General features: G+C 33.4%; 1 long non-coding RNA gene across 2 annotated transcripts; it reads right to left on the bottom strand.

Annotated features, from left to right (window-relative positions):
* Positions 1-580: 580 nt before the first annotated feature.
* On the bottom strand, positions 581-7269 carry LOC142633316 (uncharacterized). 2 transcript variants are annotated; one of them, XR_012843873.1, is made up of 4 exons: positions 7253-7269; positions 7049-7106; positions 1970-2348; positions 581-769 (listed from the first exon to the last, which is right to left on the bottom strand). It is a non-coding gene; the product is annotated as an uncharacterized LOC142633316 (long non-coding RNA). The 2 variants fall into 2 exon arrangements; XR_012843872.1 differs by having other exon boundaries at positions 581-758.
* Between the last annotated feature and the right edge of the window lie 2262 nt (positions 7270-9531).

Raw genomic sequence — 9531 nt, 5'->3', positions numbered from 1 at the left:
TACATATAGAAGGATCTAGTTCACTCAGCACTATTGTTGGGTTAAAATAAATTGATCCCTTGCAATTAATTAATTAACTAGTCACTAACCCGTGCGATGCACGAGATTCTTTAAAAAGAAAAAAAAAATATTGCAATTATCATTTGCTGCACTAAAATAGAATGTCTCAAGACTCACTAATCAAATAATATATTTAAATGGAGAAGACCCAAGCATAACATAAAATCTTCACTAATTCAAATATTAAACATTGTCAGACCTAGTACACAATGTACTTGTGCCCAATAAAAAATTATAAAGAAAAATAAGGGATAAGGAAATCCTGTATATCATCTCCATAAAAATACATACATGCCAAAAAGATTAATACCACTACCATAGGTCCATTGGCAATGAAGTTATTTTCATGGTTACATATATATTGTGAATAAACAAATAAACAAATTGCAAAAATAATCGCAATCTTATTTTCATAATAAATAAATAGAATATAGTTACCAATGTCAAATTCTTTTGCTATGACTCAAAAAGAGTTAGAAAAGAACATAATACAACCAATCTGCATTATATAGAAGAGTACATCATATATTTATTCAACATAAAATATTGAGTTTTATAAATCTTCTATGCTTGCTCACATTCCCAACCACGTCTCTTGTGCTAAGATACCATAGATATTTCTTTTTCAAAATCATGAATAGAATTTGCCAATAAAGCCTCTCCATGTCAAACCCTTTTGCTTTGCCTTGAAATAGTTCCTAGAAAACAGCTGCTTTACCCAAGTTAGGGGCTTTGAGAACAGAAGAAAAATTATAGTATCTAAGAAGTGCGATAACCACAACATATTGGTGTTATTTTCATCTATGACAGATAACGAAATGTGGAAACACCATTACTAAACAAAACCTGTTCTTTAAATTCAGAAAGTATCATTAACAGGCAATTTTGTCGACTTCTTCTCTCTTTTCTTAAGGGAAAAAAACATTGCTTTTCACCTACCATAGGCAAAAGGACCATAATCCAAAGCTCTACCCAAATACAATTTAGGATACTTAAGGACAACCAATATGAGAATCAACTTCAAAATAATTAAATAAGAAATAAAGATCACCATAGCTCAATTTTAAAGTAGCTTTTCTCATAGACACATGCATAAGAAATCACTATATCAAACACATAAAGAAACCTAGATCGGATTTCAAGAAAAATAAGACTACCCCAGATGTAAACTAACCTCAAATGTATCAAAATCACCATTATTGATAACAGTGAAACTCAACTCTTAGAACTACGAGTCTGAAGCAAGCAACTTCGTTCAGACAAAAAGTACATCTCTCGATAATGTGGATCTTTTTTTAGGTGAGGAACGAACTATCTGCCTTCCTTATCTTGACGTTTGTCAAGAAAACCATATTGGGTGAAATGGATTTTTCGGTTTTGTAAAAAAGTTCAGCTCAATTTAGCTGAGGAATTAAATCATTTTTACCTTTAACATAAGCTTCTCAGCGAGTTTTAGGTGTGTGGATATAGTTATGTATCTTTTTGAGGAAAGAGTGAGATAAGAGAATATAAATACATGTACATTTATGAAAATTAATAAAAGGTGAAAAATTTTTGTGTGTGTGCAAGTGCTGCCATTGCTATTTTGCTGAGACTCCAAGTAGTGTGCAATGGGCATAGCTTTGATTGAAAGTTATGCTCATGCCCACCAAATCTTTCTAACCCAAGACTTTGATTTTGATGATGTTTAAAAAAAAAGTTGAAGATTGAAGATATTAAGTAGTCATTAAACATAAATTATTCCCAATCAAAAAATTAAGCATAAGTTATTATACTTAAATGGCGGCCAACACAATTCAAAGCATACCACATCAATGATTATGTTTGTTCAACATTAAAACAATGCTAGAATGGAGGGTTATAAAGCATTTGAACCAAAATAGACAAAAGATTGAAAGCAATCACCAACCTTATTAGATCTTAGAATATCTATCAGTCCACCAATGAGCTTCTGATCAATGGCAATGTGATAAGGAGAGGACCTTGTAGCCTCCTCTAAGTCAAATGGATTGTCTATGCACGTGGCAGCTGTAAGCAGTGTATTCTCTCCAGCTTCTGCCAAGTACTTCGTCAACATGTTTGCACCATATTCCCAGCTAACGGCCATCAATGTAATCCATGGCCTTACCTTATTGCTGAACTATATAGCTGTGGAGATATCATCGCGATCAGCAGCTATAAATAATCTACAGTAAACAGAATAGTAAAGAAGCTCCTACTATCAGCACATTCAAAAGAAAGCTGTATTAGACGATTCTCCTTTCCATGAACCTCCCATGCCCACACCACTGAATTTAAAAAAAAAAAAATTAAAAACTGTCAGTCCTTATTCACCCCACACATCTGGAAAATCCCTAATTGCTTGATGTGGTGCAATGAAAAACCGTGTAAAGAAAAAGTTAGTAGTAGGAACAAATCTTAGCTTCCATGGTTATACCAACATTTAAAATACAAACCTTACCATAACTAACAAATAAAATTTGTACATAAACAGCAAAGCCAAGGTTGCAAAAGGAGGACATTGGAAAAGAAGATGGGGCCTGCAACCAAACAAAGAATCGAACAAAACCCCTCAAAAATCTAGATGCTGCTCTTAAAGAAGATTCTTATAAAATTTTTTTTTTTTTAAAAAGCAAGGCATACAAATGACATTTTTTTGGCATGGTGTGTGTTGTATATTTGTATAGTTTTCTATGCTAATGATTTAGTGGATCTGTGTTGAAAGAAATTGCTGGATGTTAATGAATAGTAGTCAAATTATGTGGTCCTTACTATGTTGTTAAAAGAAGCTCAAAATGGTAGAAAAGAAAAAAGTTCACAAAGTGGACTTTTAGCCACTCTATAACTCCTTTTCTTTTCTTTTATTTTCTCTTGTTTTTTTTTTTTTTTTGGTTCTAAATTGATGAATCAGAGAGAATATGGTATTATTTGAGTTCAATAGGTTCAATTATAGGCTTCTAAATATGTTGAAGTTATTTTGGATTTGAATTGTAAGATGGAACTAATAAACTACTACTACTACCTTGGGATTGGCTTTTTCTCAAACACCTTCTATACGTAAAGTAGCAAATAGGTTTAAGTCCCTACCAAGTGAGCAAAAACAACCTTACCATGTGGCTAAGGACCATTCTAAGCAGTAGGAAGTAAGCAGAAGTTAACAAACCAAAATTGATGGCCTTTTTGTAAAAGAACCAAGATGCAAACTAACACCAAAGTTGACATTCATAAGGTAGTAATGTGTGTGTGTGTGTGTATTTTATTACAGACCACACATCATCAATTTATCATCAATAATAAGATCAAATTCAAAATTCCAAAATCAAGGCCTTCAAAGTAGAAAGGAACCTAAATACCTAACTTCCCATACAACAATAGCTACTTCATTAATTGAGTCAAAGACAACAACCCAAACTATCCAAACCCTAATTTTGGTTCAAAACTGAGATGGAAAAATAAATTTCCACCTTAAATTGCCAGAACCTAAAAGATGGTTGCAGGATCAATTATGATAAAAAAAAATCATGTGATATATCTGGGTGAATTATGGCTATTTTGACTTCCCAAATTGGATTTGTTGTTATTTATGAATATTGCTATTTTTTCTGAAGCTGTTTTTACCCAAAAAGGAAAAATTATATTGTACTTAGACACTACTATTTTATGACAATTCTGGAAATAAAATCTGGGCTCTGAATTTTGGAAGGAATATTGACAATTAATTAATAAAAGCACTTCAATTAACAGGGAAAAGAACATGAACAGTTCAATGGAAATTATGTTTAAAAGCAAAACTTTTAATCTATAAAAAAAGAAGTAATGCTGGAGTTTTACTGTTAGAATAATGTTATCTATCATGCTCTAATAATTGTAAATTGTTTAAACACTAAAATTTTATTGCTTGTAAATGTTGTTTAGATGATCATTTGAAAGTACTATGCACAAATATTCATCATAACAATAGCATATCACTGACTCCAACCAAATGTACAACAACCAATTATGCATAATACAAAATACAAAACCAAGCAAAACCCATCATAAAAAGGTGAAAAGCCTATTTGGATCAATCAAATTTTGATATCATTCCATTTGTGTTGGCAGAATTTGTGATATTGAATTGGAAACTGGAGTTGTAACTGGTAAAGATAGTGCTTAGGCTGGTGCTCATATCAGTGGAATTTTCATTCCTTCTCTCTTTTTTTTGGGATTGGAGAAGTTCAAAGCAAGTGAAAATTTGATGAACATAGATGCAAAATGAGCAGTACAAATAACATATGAATCCAACAACAACTACAATCATAAATGAAGTCCTACTTGCTGTGATAATCATTTATCCTCTAAATATTTAGATTCAAGACTTAGTTTGTTAGATAAACCCCTAAACCCTTTAATTTACCAAAGTAAAGCAAGATGAAAAGTATTATATGTTTGCTGTTTCAGGGATTTCCCTGTCTTCCTGGTCACTTACTTAAGATTTCATAGTAAAAAGACTTAGAACTTGGAGATTCAACTATTATGAAATCTGCCTCTTGGGGCAGGACAGTTATTGTGCTCATGTGAGTTCTAGCTTTAAAACGTTCAATATTTATAATGAAAGTGGCAGAACACAAAGTGCTTTAGAAAATACCAGGTCTTGACACATAGTTTGTTTGTACAAAAGGGATGGATATAGGTGGCTAAGAAAGTGAGTCCACTTGGAAGCACTGTGCTCCAATTAGTAATTCTCATGGCCCTTGAAACCACCCATGGAACAATGAATTTTAGACTCGAATTGGAAACATCTGAAGAAGTAAAGGAAAATCCATAAAGCTGGATTATTGGGGTCGTCTATAAATATATATATATATATACACACACACACACACCATTGAGAGTGAAAGAAGACCAGCTATTTGAAGCATAACTAATCTTTAAAACCTCAATAGTTCTTTTTTTTTTTCTTTTTTTCTTTTTGCTTGGAAATAGATTGATCATAGTGGATTTCTTTAGGTTTTAACAATTATGCATAAAATGGCATTGTTTAGGAACACAACCTTTTTTTTACAAATTGAAGTATTTTTTTTGCTAAAACTGATATAACTAAACTAAATTTCAAAAAAAGCTAAGAAATCCAAACTATTCTAAGTATAACCAAAAAGAGTCAATTACACCCACTCAGCCACACAGCATGTTTGAATGGGCGCACATCAAAGGGCCTAGCAAAGGCTCATTACACTTCACTCTTAACCTTAGTATCCTGGACATTGGACCAACCTCAGAGCAAAGCTTTTTCAGGCACACTAAATGCTGACAATTGTCAGTTGTGCCCCAGTACATACTTATCTTTAAAAAGTGGTGACAACTGACCTTCACTTGATTAATGTGCAAAGAACAATCTTAATTTGAATAGATTAGTAGGGAAGTCTACATGTCAGAGTCTTGAATGGAATTAAAAAGCGACAAACACTTCACCCAAAATTCTTCAAAATTCTTTGTCCATTGAGAATGACATTATGTTAATATCACCCAAAGAATCAGAGGACGCCATTTTGAATCTATCAAGTACGAGTGTGCAAAAAACCGACAAACCAAAAAAAACCAGCCGAAACCAACCGAACCGATGCCAAAATTTCAGTTTGGCTTCGGTGCTGGATTTTTTCACCCCAAAATTGACCAAACTGAACGAAATATATATGTAATTTTAAAACATAACTGATCAGTGGCTTAGTCGTATGCTCCTTGTGGTTTGGCTAGCTGATCCCATGTTCGAGCCTTCGCATCGGACGTGGGTTTTTTTTAGCTATTTAATTTTTTAGAACCCTAGAGCATGATATAAAGACAGAAATGCCCAATGCCCCTCTTCTATTCTTCCCTTTTCTTTTCTTCAGCTACCCCCTTCTCCAACTTTTTCTCTGTCTCTTTCAACCCTTCTCGTTCTCGCTTCAGTGGACACACACACACAGAGATAATGGAAGAAGAAGCTTTCTCAAGCTTTCTTCACTCAAATTCTTCAATCTCTCTAACTCTCTCTCTCTCTCTCTCTGAGTTTCATCTATTCGCTTCAAATCGATGAAGAAAAATTGTAAGAGATCTCTACTTCCCTTTTCTTTCGTATATCTGAGATTCTCATATAATTGGTGAGTTTTTTTTACACTTTAGGCTGTGTTTGTTTTGTTTCATTTATACTGTGATTTTTTTTTTCAAGTGAACGGTGATTTTGCTTTAGAGTGATCTGTGTGAAAAGTTTTGAGTTTATGGTTTTTATCAATTCTGAGTGTGATTTTTTATGCTTTGGTTTTTACTTTATCGTTTGAAAGAGTGTGGTTTTGAAAATCTCAAACTCTCTCTTTGGAAAACTAAAAACCGACCGAAACGGACTGAAACCAAAATACACCGAAACCGATGGATTTCTAGCCGTTTCAGTCGGTTTCAGTTGAGAATTTCACAAACCGAAATATTCGGTTTCGGTTGGCCATACCTATACAAACCGACCAAAACCGAACCAAGCACACGTGTTGGAACAATGAGAGAGCTAAGGGGAAGATGGGGGCTAAAATTTAGCAGAGAAGTTTTCATTTTTCAACAATTTAACTGAATATCTATCAAACCTTTTCCACATGTGAGGCAACTAACTATTTATCTAGAATTTTAAGTATATGAAAATATAAAAGCATATGAACTAATTCTTTTCTTGCATCACTTTATATGTGTGTGTGTGTGTGTATATATATATATATATATATATTTATACATATAAAATTTTAAAAAAGCTAAGAAATCCAAACTATTCTAAGTCTGAAGTTGAAACAGTCAAAACATAAACCTACTAGCTGTATTTTTTCTGCAAAACTGATATAACTACACTAAAATTTGAGTTTCATGATTTCTTTAAATCTAAACAGAACACTAAAATAGTTAGAAATTAGATGTACATAGATTATCACAGAGGCAAACATTACAATTCAAATTGAAAGAACACTAAAATAGTTAGAAATTAGATGTACCATACCTTTTAACCCTAATTCGAATGGAGGAAAAGAATGAAGAGAAAGGCAATAAGAATAAACCTAGAAATTGAACAGTCGTGAAAAAAAAAAAAGACTAATAAGAATCAACTATTTATAAGATAATAGTTATAGAGTCCTAATAGCTATATAGTTCGAATTCAAAAAAAAAAATTATAGAGTTCTAATTAAATTTGTTTATTAGTTACCTTTGGGCCGGTTTCGACAGGCTGGATTGGTGTATTGCCGGTTGACATAGTTGATGGGCCATGGGCTGGATGAGACCCACGGAAAATGGGGCACCGTTTCTGGGTTGTAGAGGTTGCATGTGGGTGGTTTGTGGCAAATGGGTGGTCTGAGGAAGGAGCTCGACCTCTGTTTTGAGGAAGAAGATGTCTGTAGGTTTGTGGTATGGTGGAAGATGTCTGTGGGTTTGTGGGTATGGTGGGCATGGTGGGTATGGGCATGATGAGACCCACGGCAAATGGGGCGCCATTTCTAGGTTGTACAGGTTGGATGTGGGTGGTCGGTGGTCTGAGGAAAGAGATTGATTCTGAGGAAGAAGATGTATGTTGTATGGTGGGTATGGTACGAACTTTGCTGCTGGTTTGCTGTGGGTAGGAGCTGGTAGAGGAAGGGTCTAATCGAGGAAGAGCTGGTAGAGGCAGAGCATCGTGAAAGGGAAAGGCCTGAGTATCGAGTTATTACATTTTTTTTTTTTTTTTTTTTTTGGTTTTATTGTTTTGAGTGTCGGGTTTTTAACTTTTCTTTGTATTATTATTTTTTTAAATGTTGTGCTGACGAAGAAAATTGTGAGAGTTGTAGAGACTTTAGTTTTATATATATAATAACCAAGTTAATTAATTAGATCAAATTTCATGCAATAGCGTGGCAGCACAAACAAATCACCAAATTATCTAAATGCAATGAAAAATAAATTTCACAAGTGATTTGTTTACGAATGGGGAAAACCACTGAGGCAAAACTCCACCGGGTGATTTTAAGGTCACTACTTCTAAAAATCCACTACTATCAATCACAAGCAGTTACAAGTATAAGGAATCCTACCAAACCCTTTAGCCTATCCCAAAATACCAACCTCCAATTGAACCCTTACCCGAATACCCAAGTAGACTTGTATTGTAGCGACAATCTTTCTATTCAATGCATGAATCCCAATACGTGACTAACCAATGTGCACAGATTCTGGTATGTGACTAACTCTAGCAACTTGAAGAGGTTGCTAGCTGTAAAGTTCTTCAGTTCATCAACAATGAAGATTAGGAAGCTCATTGGTCATAAAACCCTTGGTATAAAGACGCAGTAGCTTCTTCAGAGAGAATAATGAACTAGGGCACTTTCTGCATGTATTCTCTTGTGTGACAGCCTTTAAAATAAGTCTTATATGTGTCTAAGGTTGTGAAAAAAGAAACCCTATACAAATATACAAGCATGGGTCGAAATTTAGATCTGGAAATTCTGATTTTGTAAGTCTCGACAAAAACAGCTTGTGTTGAGCTTCTGTCAAGCTTCGACTTTAAATCTCGATAGAAGTCCTTTCTATCAAGAATTAATGAACAACTTTTCTTTACTTGTTTTTCGGTCCAATCTTCATGGATTTAATACTTGACTTGAACACTTGTTTCTAGAAGTACTAAACTCATCCTAGATATACCCAATTACAAGTAAAGTGCATTTAGTCAAAAGATTTGCCAATTAAATAAAATATGTCCCTAACAACTATCTCCCTCTCACCCTAAATAGACCTATACTTAGTCAATGTCTCATACGTTTCCTCACATTTAGATGACAAAAACTGATCTTTATCTCCTAGGGCTGAACCTGAACAAGAAGACCCAGGGTTCCTATTGGCTCTAGTTTTGAATTTCCTACCAACGTTAGGAGCCATGACTAAGAATTAGAAACAAAGAAAACAACAAAAAAACCAAGGGCAGACTGCATAAGAAGGATAACATACAATTTGAAAAACTATATTATGCATGACAATTAAACTCATATGATGCATGATCTAATACTTTTATACAGTCCAAATTCATCACAATTTGAAATTTTGACAAAGGAAATTTAAGAATTTTAGAAAATCCCTAATTTAAAATATAAAAAAAACTAATTTTCAAAAATCCTTATATTGACCAATTGAACACCACAACAAGTATAATATAAGTTATAATCACTTAATCCATCAATATCAGAAGCCAATTTCCCTCAATTTTGATTTCACAAAATCCCCAATTTCTCAAGAACTAAGAACCCTAATTTCGAAATTTTCAAGTAAACAAAAAAATTTTGAAATTAAAGTATGTGAAACATGTTTAAATGATGCATGAACAAAAACCCATGGTTCAAAATTGATCAAAACCCCCTATTTTCATCAAAAACTCCAAAATTTGAAATATGTGAAAATCCCTAAAAATTTCATGAAAAATGCATGTAATGATGTAAAAAGATGAAAAAGGAAGGTTAAAAG

The sequence above is a fragment of the Castanea sativa genome, chromosome 5, assembly GCF_040712315.1.
Source record: "Castanea sativa cultivar Marrone di Chiusa Pesio chromosome 5, ASM4071231v1".
In the NCBI taxonomy this organism is placed as follows: domain Eukaryota; kingdom Viridiplantae; phylum Streptophyta; class Magnoliopsida; order Fagales; family Fagaceae; genus Castanea; species Castanea sativa.
Note: the sequence above shows the minus strand (reverse complement) of the source record. Positions and strands in the feature narration are given on the sequence as shown.